Raw genomic sequence first — 26,029 nt, 5'->3', positions numbered from 1 at the left:
AACAGCAATTAAGATCTATATAGGTTTGTCTAAGTCTGGTAACAGTGTAGGAGTTTTATTCACACAAAGAGGTTTGGAGTTAAATCTAAGCAAAAAAACCTGAGACAAGCAAATTAATGTTATTAAACAGCAGAGCGCCAGGCAAAAATGGACCACAATTCACAGAATTCATATATTAATATAGTCTGCACTCTGTGCCAACCCATTAATCCCAACACATTTATAAATTATACAACATAGACAATTTATAATGATAACTTCAGGTTTGTCAGTAAAACAGATACTATAATATTAAGTGCAGTGCTAAAAGCTACATGCATTTGTTGATTTTTATTTCAAAATTCTCCAACAGAGACTTTGCCCCAAAATGAACAGCAGTGTTCTGGAACAGGTAAGCATTATTGAAGTCTGTAGAGGCTGTGCCAAATTTAGAACCTCATATTATCAATGAAACTCTATAATCAATACTATTAAGGAAAGAGTGTAAGAGTTATTGAAAACATATCCTCGCAAAAAACATATTCTAGCTTAGTACAACTGTCAGGCACAGGGAGCCTAAGAGCGAGACACAACCCTGCTCCAAAGAATTTGCAACCTAAGACAAAGACAGATAAGGGTAGGGAGAAAGATGGTATTTTTTATCTGTTAATGCTATTTTTATGCTGAGCACATCCTATGATTCAGAAAACTCTATCAGAGTTCTGTGTAAAAATAAATAATTAATCTATTCATCAAATCAAATCCCTGTGACCTGTGAGTTGTCTGCACAGAGGTGAACTTGACTGAGGGGATCACAGCTTGTCCTTACTTCATTTGATTCATTTCTTAGAGCTGTGGATTCAGACAGACAGTTCATTAATATTATGCACTTGATGACTCTGAACTGAACAAGTCAGTAGGAGGGTGTTCAGGTTGCTGTCAGTTCTTCCTCTCATCAGTATTTAACGCAGTGGTCATCAATAGCATGAACAGATTTAATTTAATAGAAACCTGACGACAGCAAGATATTCTGGGCAAAACGCTATGTACTGGAGGCTTGTTTAGCTCTGGAGCAGCGGAACGTGGGCACTGGCTGCTCTATTCCTGAAATACGGATGTTTCCTCAGTGTTTCTCTCACACTGTGTGTACTTTCTGTAGGATCTTCTCTTATAACAACATTACTTTGTTAAAGCACTACGGAAGGAGAATTCCCACACGGCTGCACAAGCTCCTTGATAATTATCCTGTGCAATTTTTCAATCTGTGGGTATAGACCATGGCTGTGAAAACCCAGTTCATTCCTATTTAAATGATAAAGAGCAACACACGCAAAGAAACAGTTGCCTCTAGACAAGGCTGACTCCCCATCAAAGTTTATTTTAAAATTGTCTATGAAAAAATTAATGAGAGTGAAATCATGACTGGAACGCCCAGAGGACCAGCTAACAAGCTCACACAAAAGATACGTGCTCATGGTAAGGCAGGATGGGGAAACACCACCAGCAAAGAGAAGGATCAAAATAATATTCAGAGAACTGGATGATCCTAAAAACTACAGTAACAGAGGAGGTACAAAAGCCAGTGGTATAAGGGCTCTGCCTTTCAGCAGAGTTCTCGGACAAGACTTGGGCCAACTTCTGACCCAAGGATGAGGACAACATGGTTTCGTTGTTTCAGAGCAAAAGGCAGAACTGGTCGGGAATTTTACAACAACAAGTACATTTGCAGAAGAATGTAAAATCTAATGAAAAAACTTTTCACTAGAAAACTTTGACTTGCTTAGATGAAGCTATATCCTGAACAGATTATATGTATTTCTCAGTTCAAAAACTTACCAGGATTCATTTTTAACTGTCACTATATTTCTAGTTTGAAGTAAATCCTTGTTTTAAAGGCCCGTTTAAGTTATACTATAAACATACACAAAAAAGCCCAAATTTGGGAAAATATTTCCAACCTTCTTAATACTAACCTGGATAACAATCTTTTTGGACGATGACCTTCAATGCATTGGTTTATTCATCATGACTCAGAGTCAAAACCACAGTGGAGCAGCACTATTCCCTGTCCAAGGATGAGTAAAGAGGCTTAACAGTTCAGGGCAGCTGTAATAATAAAATAACAAAAAATAATAATAGTAAAATAACAATATAATAATAATGGTAACATAAAAGTGTAGTAGTAGTAGTAGTAATAATAATAGAACAGCCTGATTTGAATTCTAAGAGCAAAAACCTGCATCCATTAGGGAGAAAAGAGCAGAGGGAGGCAGCTGCCTTGGGGGATAAATAAATGGGATACAGAGCTAGGAGAGGGCTGAGAGCATCTGACAGACATGGCGGGAGCCTAGGAGTAACTGGACAAAGCCGCTGAGAGCCGGGGAGATCAAGTAGGACAAGCAGTCACTACAGATCTACACTGGGTCAGAGTGGGGAGCCTGAGACTCAGAGAAAAAAAGTGAGGGGAAAAAAAATAAAACTCCTGATATTGGTTGACCAAACCAAGGTGGTACAAACAGTCTTAATTCTGTTGTTTCTCAAGTCTTGACTTTGTAGCCTTGAAGTTTCTATAAGAAGAAATGTGCTTGGTTGGTCAGAGAAATAGAAATAAATAAAATTGTACAGATATTGCCTGAAAAACCTAGAAACAGGAGTAGATGTTCTTTGCATTTAAGATTCTTGCTTCGCTGTGCAAGAAGACACAATACATCAGTGATCTACAATGGTGGTCTTAAAAAACTATTTTTCTTTATAGATAAAAAAATGGGGCAGTCTGTAGCCACGGGCACTGAATTCTACCTGCTGCAACTAATGAAGCGTTTTTGCATATTACAATTATCTTCTTAAGCGATATGTTATAATGATACATGCAGTAGGTGGAGCCAGGTTATTTCACAACCCAGGGAAACAAGTAGCAGCATAATACAAGCTTTTAACTGCTTACATTTGACTGCCAGACAAATAATAATTTGAACGATACAGGGATTTGTGAGAATAATTTCAATCAGAAGGATTATTTTTGACAGACAAGGGCTGCAAGAATTTTTGTTTGTTTGCTTACAGAAAATAAAACTAAGGAAGTGATACACGTAAGCTGAAAGGCACAGATGTTATTAGAGGCATGCTCGGAGGAGGGCAAGCCCGGCAGCTGGTTCTCTGGGAGACGGCGCGCAGTAACGGCACAGAGCAGTCACGTACCCTGCGCACACGCTCCCCGGGGGACTCGGAGAATCCAAGTAGCAGAAGATGAACCATTTTGCTACCGTGTGCGGGTAGGCTCTGAGAGCCCCTCGGGAGCATCGTGCAGAGGAGCATAGCCCTGGCACCTCCCCTGCAGAGCTGGGCACCTGAGCACAGTTCGCTCGGTGGGAATTTGGTCTGAGGTCGATTTGTAGCACCACGTGTCCTCATACTTTCAGTGTTGAAGCTTTTAAATTTTGTTTAAAATGTTACCAAGGATTATTTGTATGAGTTGACACACTTCATGCAAGCATCTGCCTAAAACTGATTTTTCCTCTACTGAAAAATAAAAATTAAAATTGGTATAGCTTATTTCAAGAAAGAAAGGCTTGTATTGCAACGTTTGCTCCGAGCGGGCCCAGAAAACCTTTAAAGAAGATCTGAACTGTTATCAGCAAGGTGTCCCCTGTTATCCCGTAAAAGCAGCCCAGGCGTGGTAAGGCAAATGCCTGACGGAGGCTGCGGTTCCCCCCTCAGCCAAGCTGTGCTATGGCTCCACTGGCCAAAGTCACGGCCTGTATCTGGCATCCATCCCCCAGACATCAGTGCCAGACTTTCCCCTCTGCTTGCTCAGCTGTGGCTCATCTCTACATGTCCCATGGGAAGTTGAAGGTGACAAAGGAGAGGGGACAGCGCTGCCTTTCAGATCCTACAGGCTCCCACTGGCTCAGCGGGGGCGAAGGGGCTGATGTTGGAAACATCTTCCAGACTGGAATGCTGAAGCCTTAATGAGATTTTCCCAAAGAAAAATCAGCTCCCTTGCCAGTGCTTAAAGTAATAAGCCTGCTTCAAAAAGAACTACACAGAAATTAGCTGAGGACTCTTTCAATTAAATCTTTAAGGATGAAAAGGGACATAATGATAAAACTTGAATGTAGCTAAGAATAACATCCAAGGATTAAGAGATCCAGATAATAGGAATTTGATAAGTCTTGGTAATGCACAAATGAACTAAAAGCAACGAGAGCTGCAGAACAATAGAAAACTGCTCTGCGCACCGCGCTTCGTAGCACGAAACCTGCGGGGAGGTGGGGAAGGTTTCTCAGAGGAAGACCTGCAAGAAAGGAGTACGTTTCCCCTCTCTCACAGTAAAAAAGGGCTACGTCCATTGTAGATGTGGTCACGGGGAGCAGGAAGGAGCCCGCGGAGGCGGTGGGTGCAGTAGCCTTCCCACACGCATTTTGACACCTGGGTGGAAGCGCCAGTCACCAAGTGCCCACCAGCTGCCTTTAATCCCAGAGACACCAAAGCTCAGGCCCCAGGTGGCAGAGATGCTGGCACATCCCTCCTGAACTGGACAAGGCACGTGCTTGAGAATGACAGAAAAGTAGGTGCCCCTTCTTGCTGGGGTTCCTGCGGAAGCCCGGGAGGCTCCCACTTGCCCTCCCGGCAAGCGCGGGACCCGAGGCCTCTGTGCCGACAGAGCCTGTCCTTCCCGGGCAGGAGGGGAAAGCCAGCCTGGGAACGAGGAGCTTCCGCGTTACCAGATGCTCACTTCAATGGTTTAACTGTAATTTTGCTCTGTTCTATGCAAATCAGTGAATGATTAGTAACCGTACAAAGATCTTCAGATAATCTACATTCGTGAAACTCCATTGGTTTCAAAGACACCATGAAAACTTAAACTAATGAAGCCTACAGTTCTTGAACTTCTAAGTACAAGAAGATTAAAATGCCATGTGAGCAGTATATGTTATTATTGACCAGGTTGAGTTTTCCCTGGTAAGCCAAGAAATATAATCAAGACTTGCTGTTCACCTGCAAGGACAGAGATTTTGAAGGCAAAACCAGCAAAAAGCAACCATTACTGGTATCTACAACAGAGACTTTGTGTCAGAGGATAAAATCTTCAATAAACACGTTACATGCACCATTCCCCCATTACTGTTTTTACCACGCTGACGAAAGCTGCAGGAAGGATAAGCAACAGAAACTCACTCACTTGTGCTCTGACACACAACCTGTGACTTACTCCCCGGCAGCAGACTGTTTCTGGTGAAATAATTTCTCTGCTGCTCTGCCTTTCCCTGGGAGGTCCCAGCCCCCTGTACCAAGCACTTTGGCTCCTGCCCTGCTGCCTGGCTCCCAGCAGGCTCCCACTGGGCAGCACTGGTTTCTGCTCTGGGGGTGCAGGAAGCAGCGGGATGGATGCAAGGGGACGTGGGGACACAAGAGCCCTTTCTCCCTCAACATTCCTGCACGACCCAGAGGGCTGTGGCTTCTTCATCTCTAAATGGCACATCTCCCTCCAAGCTGGGCAACACAGAGAATGAAAATGTGGCCAAGAACGCGCACAAAGTGGAGAAAAGGGAATGCCAGCTCCCGTCGCCCCCCGTAGACAGGCCTCTGGCTCAGGTGCACGCCACAGTGATGCAGCCTAGGGCAGACTTCATGGGGAAATAACTGCAGAGGTCTCCTGGGCCACGGCTCCTGACCAAAATTTCTCAAACAGCCAGGTCACTGTACAGATTGAAGGGGAAAGCCTGAAAGCAGTGGGTTTTTTTTTCCAAGAACTGGTGATACAGAGAGAGCCCCCCTCCTGTATTCATTGTCCTGCAGACCATAAAGGGATCGACATCTTTTGTTTGAAGCTGTAGATCCATTTGGTGTACGCTGGGTTTTTAATCCCAGGGATAATAAAGGGAACTCAGACTGGACTAAGACAGCTTTCTAGGGACAACCACGAGCTTCTGTCTATGCAATGGGACAAGCAGCACTGTTAGGAACTATGAAAGTAGTTATTTGTATTAATAAAAGTGCCGGTCTTGTCATACAGAGACAGCGGTGTCTGCCTGCGCGCAGAAGAGCCACCTGGGGACTGGTGGACCACCGCCACTCTTAAAAGAGCATTTCTCCCAAACGCTGGGAGAAAAACTTTCCACAAAACAACATTCCCAAGCCAATATCCTCGTGCCGATACCAAGCGTGGCAAAGCGAGGGTTTCCCGCGCTGGCGAGGGAGCGGGCGCTGCCAGGGCGGGTTGCTCGGGGCTCTGCTCCCACAGCTAGCTAGCAGGCAGCGAGCTAAAAACCAAAACCCAGCACAGCCCCTCACAATTCCCATCCCTCCAGCCAACAGACCAGCTCAGAGGGACACCACCACCGCGCTGCCGGGCAGCAGTGGGCAGAGGAGCCATTTCCTACAAAGCCAGTCACCTTGCCTTTCTATTTTTACTTTTTTTTTCCTGCAATGAGTTATGTAGAGAGGGGCACCTGTAAGACACATCACCTTAACAGACCAGAAGGGTCTTCATATTTTTGATTCTGAGAGAATATATTATGCATACGATTCCTGGCATGTTTGATATTGAAAATAGCATTAATAATGCATCATAAGCTGCCTTTAGCAAGGTTCATCATTCTTTTTGCCTCCTGACTTGCAATTCAGACATCAAGGCTAATTGCAAAATGTGTTTTCTAGATAGCAGTTTCTGAAATCAGTGTTTCACTGCACTTAAAGATAAATGAATAAATCCCTACCCAGAGTACCAATATTTTCAGCAAAACGTAGCTTAAGAACAACACTATTCTTACAAAACCTGAAAATTTCAAATGTATGATACAGCCTTGTCAACACTGTTTTCTATTTTTGACAAATTGTTATAATTAATTAGTTTAGACAAACCTTTCTGAGTCTCTGGTGCATCTCAAAATATTATAATAGAAAGAAAATGTAATATTGTCTATGGCTGAGTTCCCACTTCCTCATATGGGGAAGCTCTTCTTGAGTAACCTCGATTTTTCATTTAGGATTTTGACAGTCTACAGGTCTGAATGCAAGAAAATGAGTTTTGTTCTGAAAAGGTATTTCATGCTAAAACAAAGTGCTCTGCCAATATGACCGCATCACGTGCTGGTTTGGTGTTTTGGGGTTTTTTTCTGTACAAACACTTGTCATAAACAGTATATTATTCACTCAGCTACAATATGAAAAGAAAATCTGTTGGAAATTACATGGAATAATACAGTAAGCAGGTTGCAAGTCTTGAAAGCACAGAGATCAAGAAATAATTACCAAGACATGTATTGTCATGTACATACGGTGATGTTGCATAGCTCCTGTATACAGCCCATGAGGATTTTTTTCTCTGTGCTGTTTAGTTTGATAAAACACTTTTTAATACAATCAAACGTGGGTAACTCAACCCAGACTTCCAAATGAGCAGATCTGACTCAACCATGCTTTTCCTGAGAAAGTTTCAGGTTCAGAACAAAACTTCTCTTCAGAACTAGCAGAAGACGGCGGCGTAAGCACAGCCTGGATGCACAGGACGCAGATGTGAGGGACTTGTGTTGAGGGCTCTGCTTTAATGCCGGGCCATGCTCACTGGGAAACACTGTCTTGTCTTGAAGATTTCCACTCTAAACAGAACTACCAGGCACTGCCATATATGAGCAAATCCCTCACGGGTGACCCATATTGCAGAGTTAGGTACTCCCTTACCACCAGTTGGCTGGTTTAGAGCAAATCGTAGTTTCCATAAGGGAAAAAAACAACCAACCAACATTTCCCAGTGAGAAATAAGTTCTGAAACTTATCTTTGATGAAATAATATCTGATTTAAATTAAAAATAATAAGCACCCCCTCCCCCCAATGCCCCCCATGCAGTAATGAGTCTCTGCAGATGGAAGTCTAGCCAAAGTTTTGCTTGGGATTAGATCAATTCCAACAACAGCTTTAACAGACACATGTCAAATCCTGACTGACCTGAATTTTTCCTCAAAGATTAATCCTTCAACCGTAGTTAGCTTTAACTCGTTGATGGGTGGACCACGTTTACTAAACCCAAGCAAAATCCTGCACCTTACAGACTGCACATATGTAGTGTACATCGGTTCCTATATGCAGACTTACCGTGTGTGTGCATAGTTACCTGTTTGCATCACACACGTGCATATCTAAATGCCATCCACTGAGCTGTCATCATAAGTTTTACAGTTTGTTGGGTTTTTTAAATGCAAAACACAGCTGGGTGTCAGTGATGTGACTACTTAATGGTTTATAGACATAATTGCTGCCAAATCTCAACGTGTATATTTTAAAGCATGCCACCTGTTTAACTTTTACATCTCTTGTGGCTAAATCACAGAAAGTGACATAATTAATTAGAAACAGTGGCTATTACGTAGGAAGCTAATTTTTCTTTTTTCTCAGATTAAGTATCTTAATCCATTGGAGTTTTTGCAGTAATATTGCAATAGTACACCTATACAAATTCTCAGTTAAACTGGAGAAATTTCACTGATTTGTGGAGGATTATTAGCGAGGAAGGCATTTCAGACTTAATTCCGCCAGTTTATATTGTGTCATTCCATTATCTTGATCACAAACAAACTGTTTGAGTAATGCCATCCGTTTTCCCAAGGAATTCATGCCTGTATAATTAACTACAATCAGCTGTAACACAGATGGCATCGTATGATCCAAAAGCACTTTATGGAAACATTTTAAGCATGTTATTAGCATCCCTAAATAACTATTTAATGCTACCTCTCCAACCCTCTTCTGCATGAACATGCAACACAGCTGGATTTGAGAGTGGAAAAGGCAGTATTTAACTGCAACACTGTTATAAAAGATTTTCAGCTCTTGGATTTATTTAATTTATAAATTAGCTTGAAAATAACAGACTCTACTGTGACAACAAAAACACTGCGTTTTAGATTTCAGAATTAAGACTAATTTCCAGAATGACTCATCCTCATCAGACTCAGCTTTGAGGAATCAGGCAGCGTGGAAGGACACTGATCGGAGGAGGAACCTTCCTTTAGGCTGACCACAGTTAGCCAAAAAGTTATTTCTATTTGACAGTTTGTTTCATTTCTCAGTTTGGAACTGTGCACACATCTACTAAGATAAAAATTTACATTTCACAGCAACAGACAAGAATTTGAATGGAAAGTCGATTAATGTCCCAAATGAAAACAGTTGCAAGTTGTTAGATTCCCATCAAGCTAACAAAAAGCTGGTCCTTCAGTCTGAAAAAACTGAGGATCAGATTACTTCAAATCTGATTTTTCATTACTAAATATCCTAGTTTAAGTAACTTTTTCTTGACAGTTGCTGAGACTCCCCTCCCTAATTTCGGCGCATCTCTGCCCATTTATTTACTAGTGAGCACGTCGCTTGGCCCATAAACTGATTTGGAAAGAAAGCAAAAACATGATCAAACAGACTTGTTGGAGATTTACTGTGGCGATGTTTTAGGGGGCTGGGTTGCGGTACCCACCGAAGGCGACAGCGCTGGGGATTCACACCATTCCTCTCCCATGAACATCTGCTTGACGAGGGCAGTCCTGGTGGGGGCTGGAGGTCCAAAGTCTCATGGAATCAAGCGTGAGCCCTCCAGCATGATCTCAGATGGGAAGGTGGTCCCTGGGAAAGACCAGGAGAGCTTTAGGTAAATTCTGGTGAAAGGGAGATCGTTTGCGTTCTAGTAACCGAAGGGACAACGTGCTGCTCCTCACACTGGGCAGCTTCTGGCAAGAACGCTGCTAGAGAAGACAAAGCCAAGAGAGATACCCAATTTAGAGATGGCAAATGAGTTCAGGAAAGGGAAGCTGTTCAAATGGCACATTACCATCACTTAAGACTTTGTGCTCAGTACCACACAGTGGGACTTCTTAACATTGGAAGTGGGCAGCACTAAAAGAATACTCGATGTGAGAACTGGAGCTAGGGTGGGAAAACCGTAATGAACATGGCAGTCATTTATATGGATTTACAGTCACACAATTAGCTGGAATTATTTTAGGTACACAGGTTTCTATCACACAATAACATCATAGCATGGTTCTGGAAATGACTATGTGCTCTGGGAGTTATTAACTCAGCCTTATATTCCTTCCTGAATGAAGCTGGCAATTCAATATACCAGAGCTCTGCAGGATTCGGTGAGAGCAGTGCTTTTTAATTATTGGTGTTCATCCATGTACTTGTGCAATCTCTCATAATCTGGGAGACAACGGTTTAAGATTTTGTCTTCATAAAGGAAAGAGCTGCAGACCCCCACACCTAAGAGGTCTAAGCTATTCACAGATATAAAAGACAAAACAAGAATGTTACTACTGTCAATTTTAGTTAAAAAGCCAAGGTTTTCACAAGTCAGAACAGCAGTTCTAAGCTGGAGGAGCTCTAACTTCAGCATGGCACGTCATCACTGCTCAGTAGGACTGGGGCTTCCCACTGCCCTGTGGCAGCTCCAGCAGGCGGATTTACCGAGTGTGAAGTTGTACCAATAGCTTGGCACCCGCTCAAAATAACCTTGGGCATGGGACGGGGTAGGAGTCACCCCTGAAGTCAGGCAGAGGATTGGGGACAGCTAGAAACACCCCTGAGCCCCCCGCTGTAGGTCAGCAGCCTGGCCAGAGGAGGCTTCCCTCCACAGCTTCCCTGCCTCTCGCCCCTGTGTTCCCGGCAAGCTCTCTGTTAAAAGTTACTAAGGGAGATACTAAGAAAAGCAAACAACCAATCCTTCACTTATTTGTAAATCTTGCTCAGCAGATCAGAACTGCTCTATTCAGTTTATACACTTGGCTACAAAGTAACAGAAATCTTTTTTTTTTTTTTTTTTTAAACATCAGAAAAGCTACTGAGTTTAGCATTAGTACCCTTAGGGACACCAGACCACTGTTTAATATGAACTGCTGCATATCTAATAATTTTTTAGGTTTTCACAGATTTCAGGATTCACCCAATAATCAGCACATGAGCAGTGTCTTTTCACAGCTAATAAACATTATGAAGAAACAAGAAGTAAAAACATCCAGCTCATTGATACCGCACATTTTCAGCTATGCGCTGAATAAAATACATGCTAAGAGAAAAATATAGAAATATTTAGGAAACAGAAAAGGATTTGAAAAAAAAAAAAAAAGAAAAAGTATTGTTAGCCAACTTCACAGAAGTGCTCCAATACACCTTTAGAAAGAAGGCATCTCTGCAAGGAGTAAGGATGTTAGAGAAGAGCGAGGCAGTGGGAAGAGCCGGATCCCCTCGCAGCCTCACCCACGGCCGGAGAAACCAGGCTCTTGCCATCTGCTCCTCCAGGTTACAAATGAGGCACCTGAGCCAAGTTCACTGAAGTCAGCAGGAAACTTGCCATATGCGGTAACGATCCAGTCATTAATATACTCGGAAGTCAAGAATAAGTGCTTAAACGCCACTTCTCCAGAGCTTCAGTTTAAAAGTGAAAGATTGTCTCTTCAGAGACGCACCAGACCCTTGGTGGTGTAAAACCCTGGGGAGGATAAGGGAGGAGGGACGTGCCACCATGCTGACCTCCATGCAGGAGTGGGACCCTCACCGGCAGCTCTTCTGGGGACAGGGAAGGGCGGCAGAGCCTCGGCCAGGCCAGGCCATGCTGCTCCTCCATCGTCGTGTCCTCCTTGTGCCACTGAGACGGCAAGGAAAAAGAGACAGCTGTGTCAGGATAAATGCTAGAAAATAAAAAGTTGTTATTTATCCTCAGAGCTAGAAATGGGATGATTCACTGGAGCCAGCCATTCTGAGGCTGCTGCTCTTCTCCTAGGAATCTCCTCCAGTGTCTAGCGGCAGGGGGATGACACCCCGAGCCACACACCGACACAAGTCAGAGGGGCCTCCCCCTGCCTGCCCATCTCCAGGGCAAGTGCAGCTGAAATGTGAGGGAAAAACAGAAAAGTAGTCAAGGAGATTGAGGACCACAGAGCTGGTTGAGTGCTTTGAAGAAAAACACTATATAAAGTTTTAAGCACAACAGTCAACCCTTAGAACACAAAATGAGTTTTTTTCCAGATGACCATGAAAAATATTGCCACCTTGAAAGAATTTTACATGTGGAAGTAAATTCATATTTAGCCACAGTTGTATCAAATACAAGGAAGTTAACCTCCCTTTGATAATGGTTTTTGTATTTGCTGTTGGTATGCACAGGGCCCATTCTGATTAACCAGTTTTTGGCAAATAAACTGTCAGTTTGGAGAGCAGAACTCAGACACACTCCTGAAAATCAGAGTCTGACCCAGGCACGGGGGTGCACGGAGAAGGACCCTACTGACATTTGTGCTATGAAGTGAACTCTAAAGCAAGAGCCAACAGATCCTACATCCATGACAAATACCAAACTACTCGGTATTTACATAGAAAGGGAGAAGTACTCCAATTTCCTCTGGCTAAGTACGTATTTCCAACTATAAAGAAAACATCCACCTTTAAAAAGATTTTAAAAACAAAACAAACAAGCAAAAAAACCCCAACCCAGCCCATAGAAAATGACCAAATAAAATCCCAAGGGCAAAATGCCCTCCTCAACAACAAAACAGAAATTCTAAAAACCTTTGCAGTAACAAAGCTCATGTTTCTCAAAGGAGAGGCAAAGCAACAGGTAGAAAGGGAAATGCTGAAAGCACACCCTGAAGAGGGAGAAATGCTGGGGAGCCATGAAGCAAACCCTCCTGTGGGCGAGGCTGCTGCCGGCGTCCCCGCTGGGCTGAGGATCGGCAGAGGCGGTTCACTGCTGCTGCCCTTGTCAAGGTGACTGCTGTTAGCAGGTGCCTGTGCATTAACCAGATGTACCCGGCTGAGAATTTTGAAGCTATAATCTGATTTTTTAAAGCTGATTTGATTTGAGATGCTGCATCAACCCAATCTGCTTGGCAGGCAGATACCCATTTCTCTGTAGTTTCACAGAACAGATCAGTAGGGGGGTTTAAGACTTCCTTTCAGCATGGCAAAAACAGACCCCTTCTTAAATATTTCAGGCTTTTAAGGGGATAAAAGGGTAAGGGTTGTTTCAACCTAACTTTAATATTTGAAGTCAAAGGATCCATTCCTCTGGGAAAAACTCATTTTCGACACAAGACCTCTATAATCTTTTTTAACCAAGACTAACAACCAGAAGACAGGCTGACTTTGATAGAAAACCACAGTTTGTATACCGTATCATACTCAAGATATAATTTCAGTTAGTAACAAGCATAACAAATTGATCCCTCTAATGCTACACTAAATGTAGTAAGCATTACATTGAATATAAATGTAATTGGAATTTTTTTTTTAAATGTGAAGTGTATGGAAAAGTCTCTCATTTCTCTATTGCGGCAGGGGTAAAAAAGGAAAAAAGAAAAAGGGAAAAAGGGGAACCTCAGTAGCTGCGTCTGCTCATGCTCTCTATCGCATCACTAAAATTGACTTGCTGGAGTTTGCTTCCGTGGCCAATCACTCATTCACGAGTGGCACCTTCTGGCAGCAGTGTCCGCTGATGCCTCACCTCAGGAGAACTTCCTCCCATGGAGACATCTCCCTCTTGTTCAGAGGATCTGGAGAAGTGCTAGCCTTGCTCTTCACTGTGAAAAGTGCTGTGTAAAACAACTGGGAAAACATTCTCACAAACATCTCCATTTACAGGCAGAAACAGCCACAAAGGAGCTCTTTCCTAGCTGTTTGTTTAGTGTCTGGGTAATCTGGGATTTGGATGCAGGATTTTCCAAGCATTTAGCCTCTGCGCTTACTCCTCCAGAGAAAGTTGTTCCTCGCATGGGTTGCACTACACTGATCTTTAGCTAAGAGGATGCGTCCATCTGGCTTCTGACCTTCCAGCTGATCACTGCTCTCAACAGCAGAGGCAGGGGATTCTGCCTGCAAGAAGCCAGTCAGGGTGCCCGAGGGCACAGAAAACGCTGCCTGCTGGGGCCTGTGTCCCTACCAACTGCTGGCAGCGCAGCCGGGCAAGTTCTCTAGCAGCAGTAGAGGGTGGAACCACGTGTCTGCAAAGGTCTGCGAGACTGGAGATGCCCACAGAACGTACAACAATAGCTGTGCCTGCTCCGCTCCAGGGCAACCCGAGTTTGATAAAGTCTGGACCAAAAATATGTAAGAACTGTGCAAAGACACATAGATCATTAAAACCAAGAGAAGTCCATGCCCAAGCAGACACGTAAAGGGTTTCACAGCCCAAAACGTGAGCTGCGTTTGGGCTAGCAGACATGACCTCAGTGACACCCTGCACGTAAATGTGCAAAGGATGGGAGAATGTAAATCTGAATCTCAGTTTCACAGCGTACACTTAAGGGTTGGATGCTTATGTAATTAACTGCTTCAGAAGATTCAGGAATGTGATGTGTAAGAAACTCTAGTCATGGATAGGGGACAGAGGAAAAGGAGGAATTACTACTAAAAGGGGGAGGTTGACAGCTGTGAGCTTCAGGGACCAGAGCTAGGGCTGGCACTGTTTGATATTCTGTTGGCGACCTGTAAAAAAAAGAGTAAAGAGTAGGATATCAAAGTCTGCTGATAGCAGAGGATTATTTAGGTCAGTCAAGATGAGATAGGAATATAAAGCAAGAAAAAGGAAGAAAAAATAAAACAATAACCTCAAACTAGAAAATTAGGTAACTAAGCAACATGAAATTCAATATGGGAAAGCACAAGATAATCTATATTTAAAAATACGATTTGACATATCCCGCACACAGAGATTTAGAAGGAAAGATCAAATCATCACTGAGGACATCTGTTGTGTACGCAGCTAGGTAAATAAGATATTAGACTGTAATAGCAGGAGATGGGAAATAAGATGAAAAGCATTGTAATGTTGCAGAAAGATAAGCAGTAGGTACTAATTATTACACTCATATTCATCTAAAAGAAACATAATAAGTACAACCAGGTAATAAAAGAATCAGGATCTGTGAATTTTTTGAAGAGACATTAAACAGGCCATCATACAATGACTGACATTATGTAGGCGAAAAGGATGTTTCATTTACTTTTTCCACACTAATGCAAGAAGAAGCGGCCACCCTAGGGGGCATTGGCAGGAGGTAGGTACACGGTTTTCCCAGTGGAAAGCTGGACCTTCCATTTTGTATCACCCACCACAAACCCCGGCAGCAGCTCTGTGCCATGCCACGGCTCCTGGGGTCAAACCACCACAAGCCAAATTCAATGGGGGGGAAAAATGCTGCTGCTCCGAGTCACATGGTGCTGGGCGACAGCGGCAGAACCGGCAGCATCCAGCCCCAGCGGCATTTATAAAAGGTACAACAGCAACTCGACTAGCAGTCTCCTTGGGTTTAGTTTCAGTAACTAAAGCAGCAGTGCAACAGGTTTTGCTGCAAATGCCTCCCAAGTGTTGCCTAGAGCAGAACCATGTTGCTCTGAAACCCTTGCTCTGAGTATACATTGCACAAATCCTTTACAAACAAGGAATCAGAGCATTCCTGGGTAGCAACAGGGCCTCTGCTACGCTGATCAGAAAACATCCTGCAACACAAACTCCCTGAGGCGACCTGCTGGGAACAGTAAAGCAGCACACAGCCAAGACCACTCTTAATATGCAGGTGTAGCACCTACACCAGCCCTAAAGGCACAGCTTTAGACCCTTGCTTCCCCAATCCGTTCTGGCTTTTACATACTCTGTTTGTGGAAGGATGCTAAAAGAAATATAATTGGAATTATACAGCCTGTCTTTGTAGCGCACAGGGTGTGGTGGGGGTGGTAGGTTTTTTTTTTTTTTAAGAGGCCTGTAGTAAAAATGACTGCAGTCTCACTTTATTTTCAGCCATATATAATTAGTAAAACCCAGTGTCATTTCTCGTAGTTAGCTATCATTTCTACACAGTTCTGGACATATAATTAAACTTCCACATTGCTTCACTCTTTAAAGCATTCTCCCTACATAGTCAAGAGTTCTCCAGAAAAGAACTCTGAGCGCAAAGCCCATCAAGGTGCTTCACCTGCAGCCTCCCCCGCTGTTTCAATCAGGATTACATCTTGCTCCTCATTCTACTTCCAACCATGAGGGATGAAGCACGACCACCCCCTATTCAGCTCCAATGTGTGGGGATGCACGAACGGCCCCGTGACCCCAGCTGACTCGCAGTCCGTGGAGCCTGTGCAGGGTAATATTCTGCGTTATCACAGCCTATAAGTAGAACCATGGAGCCTCACAGTCTAACCACGGCACAAGGGGAAGGACGGTAAGACTGTCCTCGTTCCTGGTAATGCCTCACCTTAACCCCAGCTTGCATCAAGTGCGCGTTACAGAGCTAACATGTCTCTACATCTGTTTTTAAACTTGTACTCAATTAAATCACCCAACAGAAAAAACATCACGTTACGTTTTCTTTGTGTTGTCCAGCAGCACAGGAGCATCCCAGCTCAGTCGGGTTGGATCAGTTGCTTCTCTGGCCTCCAACTAGCACCGACATCACCCCAGAGTTCCCTGTCCAGATTCGGGTCAACACTCAGCATTGCATTTAAAAATGTTTGTAGTAAAATCTCAACTGTTGGACCCAAGTATAGGCTGGATGCACATTTCAGTTCTGGGCCATGGAGCTCCATGATAGGGGGGAGAATGTGGAGATGAACACACTTTACATGTATTTTAAGTCCATTTTGTTTTGGCAGGCTAAGAGAAAGGAACACCATGTGCACAGCATCAGGCTCAGAAGTTTACCTCAACATTGCCCCGAACCAGGCTATAATTAAGAAAGAATTAAAATATTTACATGGCCATAAAGAACACGTACACTGTGTCCAAGACAAATATTTTTTCCTTGACAACTCTTTGCTACTGCAGTATAATTAAAACTACAATCCTGTCCCTACTGAAGTCAGTGACAAAATCCCCGCCTCAGCAAGCACAATAAAACAAGCAATGTTGTAATTCTGAACGCAACAGCCCCACAGCATGGGACAGAGAGTGCACCCTGCGACTCAAAAGCCGTCAGGTTGTGCAGGTCTGTCCCCCCGAGCTCTGCAGCCCTTTCCAAGACACCATTCTCAGCTGCTGTGGCAGTGGGCGGCTTCAGGACAGGCCCTACGCACCGCTCCGCCTGGCTTTTGCGAAAACTGATCATCTGTTAAAAAAAAAAAATTAAAAAAGGCTAGGAAATTAATTTCAGCTGAAAATATACCAGAAAAAAAAAAAATCTGCCTTCAGTGAGCTTTCGGAGAAGGTCGTGGCTCAGCACAAAGCGGTGCATGACCCACCCCACACAGGAGCACCACATTCCCCATTTAGATCCGGACTTTCCCTGCGCAAACTGCATCGGGCAGGGGGAGGCCAGGCGTTAGGGCTGACACAACAAGGTGTCTGGCCCTGCCATTTAATGAGAATATTTGCCCTTCTGGTTTAGGTTTTCTTTATTAGTTCTGTATTGAAATTGCACAGTTTCTTCTTTCATCTTGCTTTGTGCAAAAGCCAGTGGAACAGGACGGATGTCCTGGTAAGAGCCTGGGAGTGGACCCGCCTGGGCAAGAGGGGAGGAAGAGGAGCTCAGGGATGAGGGAGAGGAGCCGGGAGGAGAGGCAGCATCAGCTCTGGCTCGGCTGAGGGGAGCAGGCAGAGGCCGGGCGGAGGAGGCAGATGGGCAAGCGCGGGAGGTGCACGGCATCCCAGCAGGCCCAGGCCAGGCAGCGACCTGGCTGGGGAACACAAGCGGAGCTGGCGGGGCAGAGCTGCAGGTTATACGGGAGGAAGAGCAGAGGCCCAGGTTTCCACGGGGCTGCAGCCCAGCAAAGGTCGCTTTTCCAAGCACTCGCTCTGCAAAATGCAGGAGGCCAGCATGTCTCTGCCACCCCCGTGGGACGGCAACTCCTGCTTCTGCCCTCGGGGACGGCGGCTCCCGCTACAGCCTCCTGCGCGGTGGGTGGGAGCTTCAGCCGGGCTGATTACCCACGCAGTGGCAAAACCTCAGCCCCTAAAGAGATCGTGGAGCTTTTTGTTTGCTTTTTAAAAACCTATTAAAAAGTATGTGGAAAACATACATTCAGTCATAGCTTCTTGAGTTTATACTTGCTTTTGAAATGTTCGTATTCTTAAAATACAAATCTGCAATTTACAAGTGACCAGAAATTAAATGTCCACGTAAATATCTGACATAACAGCCAAAGAGTATTTTTCTGTCAGCTTAACACATATTCTGGCAGCATTTCAACAAAACAAGAATTACTTTCAAATGTCAAATGCTACATTTTAACAGGGATCAGTGAATGCTCCTGTGCCCCAGACTACCTGCAGCTTCTCTGCTGTAAGGAAACCCAGCTGGCTATGCTTCAACAATCCCAACTCCCTCCTCCCCACATAGACTGTTCTCTGCATTTGACACCCAGTTCTGTAGACTTGAGAAGATGAAAAAGCTTCAGAAAGCAAACAGTCTCTGACCGTGCATCTGAACTACAGTACAGAAGCAAGTATAAATAAAGCTGTTACAACTCCAGCAAATAAACAACAGCGCAAAGCCTGGAAAAGTACCAGGCCTTAGCTACAGGGAGATTCATAAAATTCATGAACGCAGGGAGAGCAGAATAGACTCGGGACACCGAGAGGCCGCTCCGACAGCAAATCCTCAGCTGCTTCAGTGCAAGGTGTATACAAGCAGCAGAGGAAGCAACGCACCTGCCTACCCACCATCCCACCTGCCAGAGGAAACCACACAGCATTTCCCTTTCCACCGAGACGAAAGGCTTCCAGCCACGCTGGCCCCTGCTTCCCTGCAGCCCTGCTCCGCTGCCCCTCCTGTCCCCCATCCTGCAGGATGGGCTCCCCCAGCCTGGGGGGCTAATGCCCGTGCCAGGGGTACGGGAGGAGGCAGCGCTGCATTCAGAACGGGTCCCTCGGCGAGCGCCACAGCCCCTTCCCAGCACAGGACTGCGCTGTGCATTTGGCAGGGGAAGGGGCTGCCGCCGTGATCTGCGCAGCCTTTGCCCGAGGAGAGCCAGGCAACCCCCAGCCCCTCATGACAGAAACCTCACTGTACACTCCTACAGCCTGAATTAATCTTCCAATATACTTTAATGAGGTTTAAAACCCATTTCAGACAAGACGTGCACCCGAGAAGAATTCTGGACAGCCTCTCCTCACCTTTGCTTCAACTCCAGCAGCGCGGCATCTCCCAGCTTGTCACAGCTCCAGCTCCAAGGGGGCTGTGACTCAGCAAAGGGAGCAGCTTTTTATTTTTCAGATGGAACTTACCAAACCGTGCCAATATTACGGGGAGGATCTGCTTCCTGGATCCACTTCTCTGCCGGTCTCTCCTGAGATATTTCCACTGAACCCTCCCCATCTGCTTACGTTATGACAACAGGAAACAGTTTCTTTGGGGAAAAATCAAATGCAAGCCTGCATGGGAATCAGGCTGAGCGAGAAAGAAAAAATTCCCAACCTCTATATACACTGTATTTAAAAGAAAAGGTGGCGTCTTATTATGAGCCTAAGAGTTGTGCTGCTCCCAGGCAGACATCCTTAGATCTGCGAGCAGCCGCGACGCAGCTGAAGCTCGGCGGAAGAGCAGCCTCCTGCCTGAGGAGGGAATCACCTCGGGAGCGAGCACTTGCCTCCCTTCCTGCCCTGTGCCTCTGCCCGCCGAAAGCATCCCTCTGGCCCTTCTGCAGACATGGGGCAGCTGGTCACCTTGCACCCCGTGGCTGGGCTCGGCCTGAGCCCTGGCACACGGCAGGGCGATGGGGTGCGTGGGGAAAGAGCTCTTCATCCCAACTACAGCGCCAGCTCGTGGGCCAGACCCTGCCACCTCCCTCTGCTCCATGCTGCCAAAACCAGGGAGAAATGGTGCGTGGAAATCTCTGCGTAGAGTTTCAGGCGAGCTCTGCAGAGGCAGACCACTCTCTGTTAGGCTCAGCCTACAGAAGGCGGCAGTACCTGGGCGGTGCTGCCCTGGCTGTGCAAACTGCGGCTCTCACTGGGAAGAAACTGTGAGCTCCAACAGCTCGGGGGCAAAAAAAAGCAGCTAATCAACGTTTTCAAATCCCAAGCCTGTCCCAATCTCTCACAGCACCCTAAGCAGCAGCCTAGCTTGTTGTTCAGCAACACGCGTGCAGGTAGGACGAGCTGTCCCCAGAGCGGCTGCACACCCACAGCTCCAGGCCAGCTCCAGGCCAGCCGTGCAGCAGGGCTGAGACACGAACCCATCACCATCATCTTGTGTTTGTTCTCCTCTCCTGCTCTGGTCCCTGCCAAGAGGATGCTGCTGGACGGGATGCATAGGGCTCCCCTGAGCACCACAAACCCCTGGCAGCTCCGAGGCAGCATCTGGGATGCTCTCAGCACCACTGTATCGATCCTACAAGATTATTTTCCTTCTTCAAGATATCCCAGTTCCTCCTTACACCAGAAAATAGAGAACTGACTCACTTCTTTTCTTCCCTGGGGTTATTTTCCAATTTTTTTTTACTATCTCACTTTAAAACAAAGATAAGAAAGATGTTGTCACCACCACTATAAACTCTATTTGCTAATAACTCACAAAAGCAAGTGAGAAAGCTAAGCTTTGGGTCCAGCCCGGCTCAGGCGTGGGTGCAGCAGGCTGGGGGTCCCTGCCGGGATTTGGGGACGACGCTAAGCGCAGGGAGATCGGGAAGCGCCCGGGGAGCAGGGGTGCCCATGGCCCCAGCCCTGCTTCCACCGCTCCCAGAGCAGCCTGTCCCTGCCCGCTCCCCGAGACCCGGCCCTTGGAATCTCAAGCCACGAGTAAGCGTAACTGTGCAGGGGAATGATTAGCCAGTTACTATGGAGGATGAAAGTTTACTTCCAGAAGCATCTAACCAAGAAGTGCTTGAGAGTTCAGCCTGTAACAAATTAGCAAACATGTACTTTAATTACATAAAGCCTTTCCCTTCAGTTTTTTAATTAGAAGCAAGATGGATGTCATTTACATACACAGATTTTCTTGTCTTTCTTCCACTGCTGGTGCAACTGAATCCCAGTCATACCCTGCAAATCTCGATGGATTTAATCAGGTCCTCAGGGTTACAAAACTTCTGACCATCCAGCTTTTGAGACACAGGGTACTCAAGCAGCAGCCAAAAATTGGTGCAGAAAAGACAAGTATATACAACTTCTACGTCTCTCTGTGGCCATAAATCTGTTTAAATCATTAAAATATTAAAGATCAACTATAGCTTGGCGGGTGTTTGCCAGTGAGAGCTTCAAATATTTCCTCTAACAAAAGGCCTTGACTCCACACGTATCGTGGGACAGCCCATGGTTGAGGGATGTGGGGAATAAAGCAGCACCAAAGAAAACTTCGCAAGCCCCCGAAGAGCTGTGGATTTCCCAAAGCCTTCTGCTGCTGGCCTGGGCTGAGCACTGCCCGCTGGCACCCTCCCCCTCGGGACCCACCCCCAGCACTGCCTCAGAGGACACACCGGTGCCATGGAGCACCGATCCTCACCAGCACACCAAAAGCCACGTATAGCTGCACCGCCACCAGTCTCGTACTTTGAGAAAACAAGGAAAAACAAGAGGTGCCTGTCGGTGGGGAGAGGGCCTTGCTGGGGAGGGGGCAGGCTGCGGTGCAGGCAGTGGGCCAGCGAATGCAACACCCGCCGGCAGCCACGGTAAGTCTACGGTGTATCATCAACATCTACAGAGCGAAACAACCATGCGGATAGAAACACTGGCCCGGAGCTGATGCAGTCACCAGCATAAAATGAGAAAGAAAAGGCATAGTTGAGAGTTTTAGAATGGATCAAATGAGTGAATGAGTAAGAAAACAGAAGAATAAAATTTTCATGGCATGCAGGAGACCATAAGGTGAATACTTGAATTAAAAAAAAGAAAAAAAAATCAATATTAGCCTGAAGCACTATAGAACCACAATTTAAAATAGCAAGGCTCAAAACCCCCAGGGAGACGGCAGGAGCTCTAGGCAGCCTGTTCTGCCCGCCTGAGTGTCCTCCCCCTGCAAAAGTTTCTGCTCACAGTGGGTCAGCACACCCGCCTTCCTTCAAAGCGGTGGGAAGCACCAGCCTGGATCCTCCCGCAGGGAGAGCATCCCCCCAGAGCCAACCTAACTATCCACTAACTAAGGTAAAGTCTCTGAAATGGGGGGAGAAAGAGGAGGAAAGGCTGGGACATCTCTATTTCTTCCTCATTGATTTTTTTAAAGCAGTCTGGCTCTTGATTTCCACTGCTTTGTTTTTGTATAATATCCTTAAAATGGAAATAAAATATCCTGGTTTGAGCTAAATATTTTCTGTGATCAAATTTTGCCTTGTCTCACCCTTCTGCTTCTCTTTATAGCACAGGTTAAGGCAAAAGAGAAATTATTTGGGTTTGACCCAGACTTTGACAGCTCTTTAGCACACAGCCATACCAAAGGAAAAGAAAACAAGTTCCCTGTGGGTCTCTGAAAACACGTGTTTGTGCCTGACTGCCAGTTGGGAATTTCTCTTCCTTCCCCCCCACCTCATACTTCAGAGCCCAAGAGGCAAACCAAGCCCGTCCTCCCCCGCCGGATGCGGAGCCACCGCACGCGCCACGTTCCTCCCCAGCAATCTGCAAGGGCTGAGCAAGACTCGCTCAGGCCATTTGCAGCGATATCATCGCTCTCGCTAACTGCAGTTGAAGAAAAGAGGACTTTCTTCACTGGCAAACGGGCTTCTAGCCAAAAAGATTTTGAAAACAAATATATCCTCAGGAACAACTTACCCACGCAGCAGCTCGAAAAAGCCCTGAGCCCAGCAGAACACTCACATCCCTCCCGAGGGGAGCAGCCGCAGTTGCTATGGAGCCTCGGCTGCCCGCACAGCCGTGCCCTTGATGGGCTTCGCTTTATCTCAGACCTTCTTCTGCCTCTCTTGGAGCAGACTACGACTGCGTCCCTGCCATGCGCTTTCTCTCTTCATGTTCTTGCCTTTTTTTATTTATTTTTTTTTAAACAGAAGGGCAGTAACTCTGCTGCAGATCAGTAAATTATATTTACAGTAAGATCTCAAAGGGCCACAGGCAAAAGGCACCACCTGAAGCACACAGCCACTGTGATGACCTTTGCTGACTGAGGAATTTTTATGATGGATTTATTTCTCAATCATCTTAGTCAAAATATTAAGATACAAAAACTGCCATGATGATGTCAAAAATGAAACTAAAATGTTTTAGAATGGCATTTGAATTTTTAGAATTGCTTCCTCTGAATTAAAAACAAGAGTTTAAAATCCCTATTTTAAAACATTTTCTTCCCAGAATACCTGTGTGACAAGTGACAAGTCTGTACTCTATCTGGGAGGGGCTTAAAGGGAGAAAGAAGTTTCCCAATAAGGAAAAATATTTCTGAGAAGTTTCAGTCAGGCTAGCGCATGCACGAAGCCAATAGTTTTCGCTGTCATGTGTTAGTATAGGCTATCCCCCTACAGAAAACCAAAATCCCAGAGGAATCTGGACAAAAATCCAACGTGATCCCCACAAGTCCGCAAGGCCAGTTGGATCCTGGCGCTGCAGGAGCTCGAGGTTAGCAGGAAATCCACAAAGCACAGCCTACATGCAAGTTGCACTTTATTTGTTTTTTAAGGAAATAAACAAAAAAACCCCAAGAGTTGCCTACAAGCCAGGCAGGACAAGGAATGGATCTCTCCTACTCTAAACCAGCCAGCTCCAGCAAACCCATTCCAGAGGGGTTTGGAGAGGAAAGCTTCTTACTCAACCAGGAAGGCGGTGAGGGGGGGTGGGAGTGGGTTCCTGCTATTGCCAAAGAGAAGGGGCCTATAAATTTTCTTCTCTGTCCTTGACCATCTCTGATGACTTAGCAGCAAATGCTAAAAATAAATTTTCATGCTTCATCTTCAAAGTAGATGTGGTACAATGCTTAACCCTCACCCTCCCCCCACCCTATATCCTGGAGAGGATATTACAAAGATTTCAGAATCCAAATTAAACTTTATGGAGAGGCACTGTAAGCATGCTAAAAGTGGTATTTTACATACAGCTTTGGCTCTATAAGCTCCTTTCTAGTCCTCTCCTCATGAAAGCGACAGCAATTAAGATAGGCACACATTTCTGAAAAGCTGTCTAACGTAAAGTGTTCATGATTTACTGCACAAGGGCATTTTTGGAAAACAATGCCCTAAAACTGTTATGGGTTGTAGAAGAAATGAAGCAATATTCTAATCTCCGGGGACAAGTTGGGGCTAGTCAGGTTTTCATTTCCTTCATATTCCTGATATTTAATACAGAGTTTATAGACAGGTGGTAGGCAGGACACAATCCAAATCCAGAAACCAGCTTGAACTTCTGTATGAAAACACAACAGTAATGAAATAATTATATTTTTATAACAAATAACTGCTACTAATCCCACCGGCACTTTTAATGGCCTAAGTTTAGAGGTAATAAAACTGATTTTGGCTGTAAATAACATGAAATAATGTCTCAAAATTTTGATTCAAAGTGAGTCAAGCTAGCGCTTGGAATCTAAAACTCCAAGGAAACTTGAGGGACCTAAGCTCACACTTATGTTACTTTAAATAGATGAGTCACATAAATATGAAATAAGCATTCACGAAATGATGTTCATAATCACAACCTTGAACTAGCAAACCAAAACTAAGTTTTATGAAAAGTCACTGATAAGCAAAAGTTGCCTTTTTTTAAAATAGCATCCAAAGTTCTGCACGCTATCACCTATTGCTCCTGAAGGGCTCACCAGGGGAAAGGGGTCTGCTGCCTATTTTCCATGTGAGGAAATGTCGCCGTTTACACCAGTGAACGTAACTGATACGTATGTCTAGGTCCTTTGGGCGAAATAGTCATTATTGCTCTTAACAAGATAGAGCATTTCAGGTGTTTAGCGGGGAAAAAAAAAATCTTTGAGAAAAAATTTTTTCTCTTTTGTACAGTTTGACTTTCCTTTTTCTAAAGAGTTTATAAAGAGCGCCTCATATATATCTGTGTGTGTATGCATATATATATAAATATATATTAAAGTAATTGGGTTTTGGTATGGCATTACTTAATACATTGATCACAGTGACCTGAAACATGCAGGTCATACCCAGCACTAAAGACCTTGGCACATTATCCATGCACTAAAGATTACTTGTACAAAAAGCTTAAAGGGCAAACTCTTCCCAGGTACCCCAGGGAATTATGCCTTGAGGCTACTGCTACATTTGTTTAGGCACCTATAAATGCGTTCTGAGCCACAATTTCAAATATCCAGTTGCTTGGTTCAAAATTAACTCTTTAATTAATTAGTTCCGTGCTCAGCCCACACAGCTTGAAGAGCAGCATTGGCTGGCTGCAGAGCCAAGGCAAGCCTGGACAGTAAACTGTCAGAATGGGCTGATTTTATCCAGTGGTAACCATGTTAAACCAGCAGCACGGGCACACGCTCAGCCACAGGCTTCCTGCTGCAAGCCATGACCAGCACGAGGTGATAAACGGGAGCCCAGAGGCTGTCGCTGAAGCCCTGCGAGTTCATGGCAGCGCTGAAACAGGAACAGCCCAGCACTGGGGTGGCTGGAGAGACCTGCTGAGCGCAGGCAGAGGTGGCCACATCAGCCTTCGCTCACACAGCCCGAGTCACTCAAGAAAGCCCTACTGAAAACGCCTGCCCCACCTCTAGCACTGTCTGTCTGTTACATGATGTGCCTGGAGCTGAGGGTACAGACACCAGGATGGCAACGCGGGGGTTAACATGAGGATAAACGGACAGAAGATGCTTCCAGTGCTCTTAAATTACACCCAGAGCTACCACACACATTCCTAGAAACAGTGGTATTCCAAGAAGTGGTAAAGAGCTAAGGGATGCCAGGGGAATGCAAAGATGAGGCGTTAAGCCCGAGGGTTGGCTGGAGGCAGGAGCCATGTATTTCCCAATTTCCAGGACAGTTTTTATTAGTAACTGAATTACCTGGTTTCATTTAGTGCTGGTATACAGCAATATCTTCAAACTGTTCCAAAGAGGCATCTGTTGTTTTAACAAATCCTTGCATCTTTTGCTCCCTATCCTTCACTGATGATTTGGAGATTTACATGTACATCTATTTCTATGTAGACATCCCTTCCCAGGAGGTACATCTACTCCCGAG

At 45.2% G+C, this 26,029-nt stretch overlaps 1 protein-coding gene across 27 annotated transcripts in view; it reads right to left on the bottom strand.

The window, feature by feature from the left end:
- The window catches only part of JAKMIP3 (Janus kinase and microtubule interacting protein 3), a 94,904-nt gene that overhangs the window by 54,791 nt on the left and 14,084 nt on the right, over positions 1-26,029 (bottom strand). For 25 of the 27 annotated variants that reach the window (XM_074875573.1, XM_074875572.1, XM_074875580.1 and 22 more), the window contains 2 exons: positions 9,450-9,595; positions 1,953-2,085 (listed from right to left, as the gene is read on the bottom strand). The gene's annotated coding sequence lies outside the window, so the exon portion shown is untranslated. Of the gene's footprint in view, positions 1-1,952; positions 2,086-9,449; positions 9,596-19,178; positions 19,230-26,029 lie in introns of those variants that run through there. The other 2 variants (XM_074875574.1, XM_074875575.1) reach the window with 2 other exon arrangements.

Source organism: Strix uralensis, chromosome 7 (assembly GCF_047716275.1).
Source record: "Strix uralensis isolate ZFMK-TIS-50842 chromosome 7, bStrUra1, whole genome shotgun sequence".
In the NCBI taxonomy this organism is placed as follows: Eukaryota; Metazoa; Chordata; class Aves; order Strigiformes; family Strigidae; genus Strix; species Strix uralensis.
Note: the sequence above shows the minus strand (reverse complement) of the source record. Positions and strands in the feature narration are given on the sequence as shown.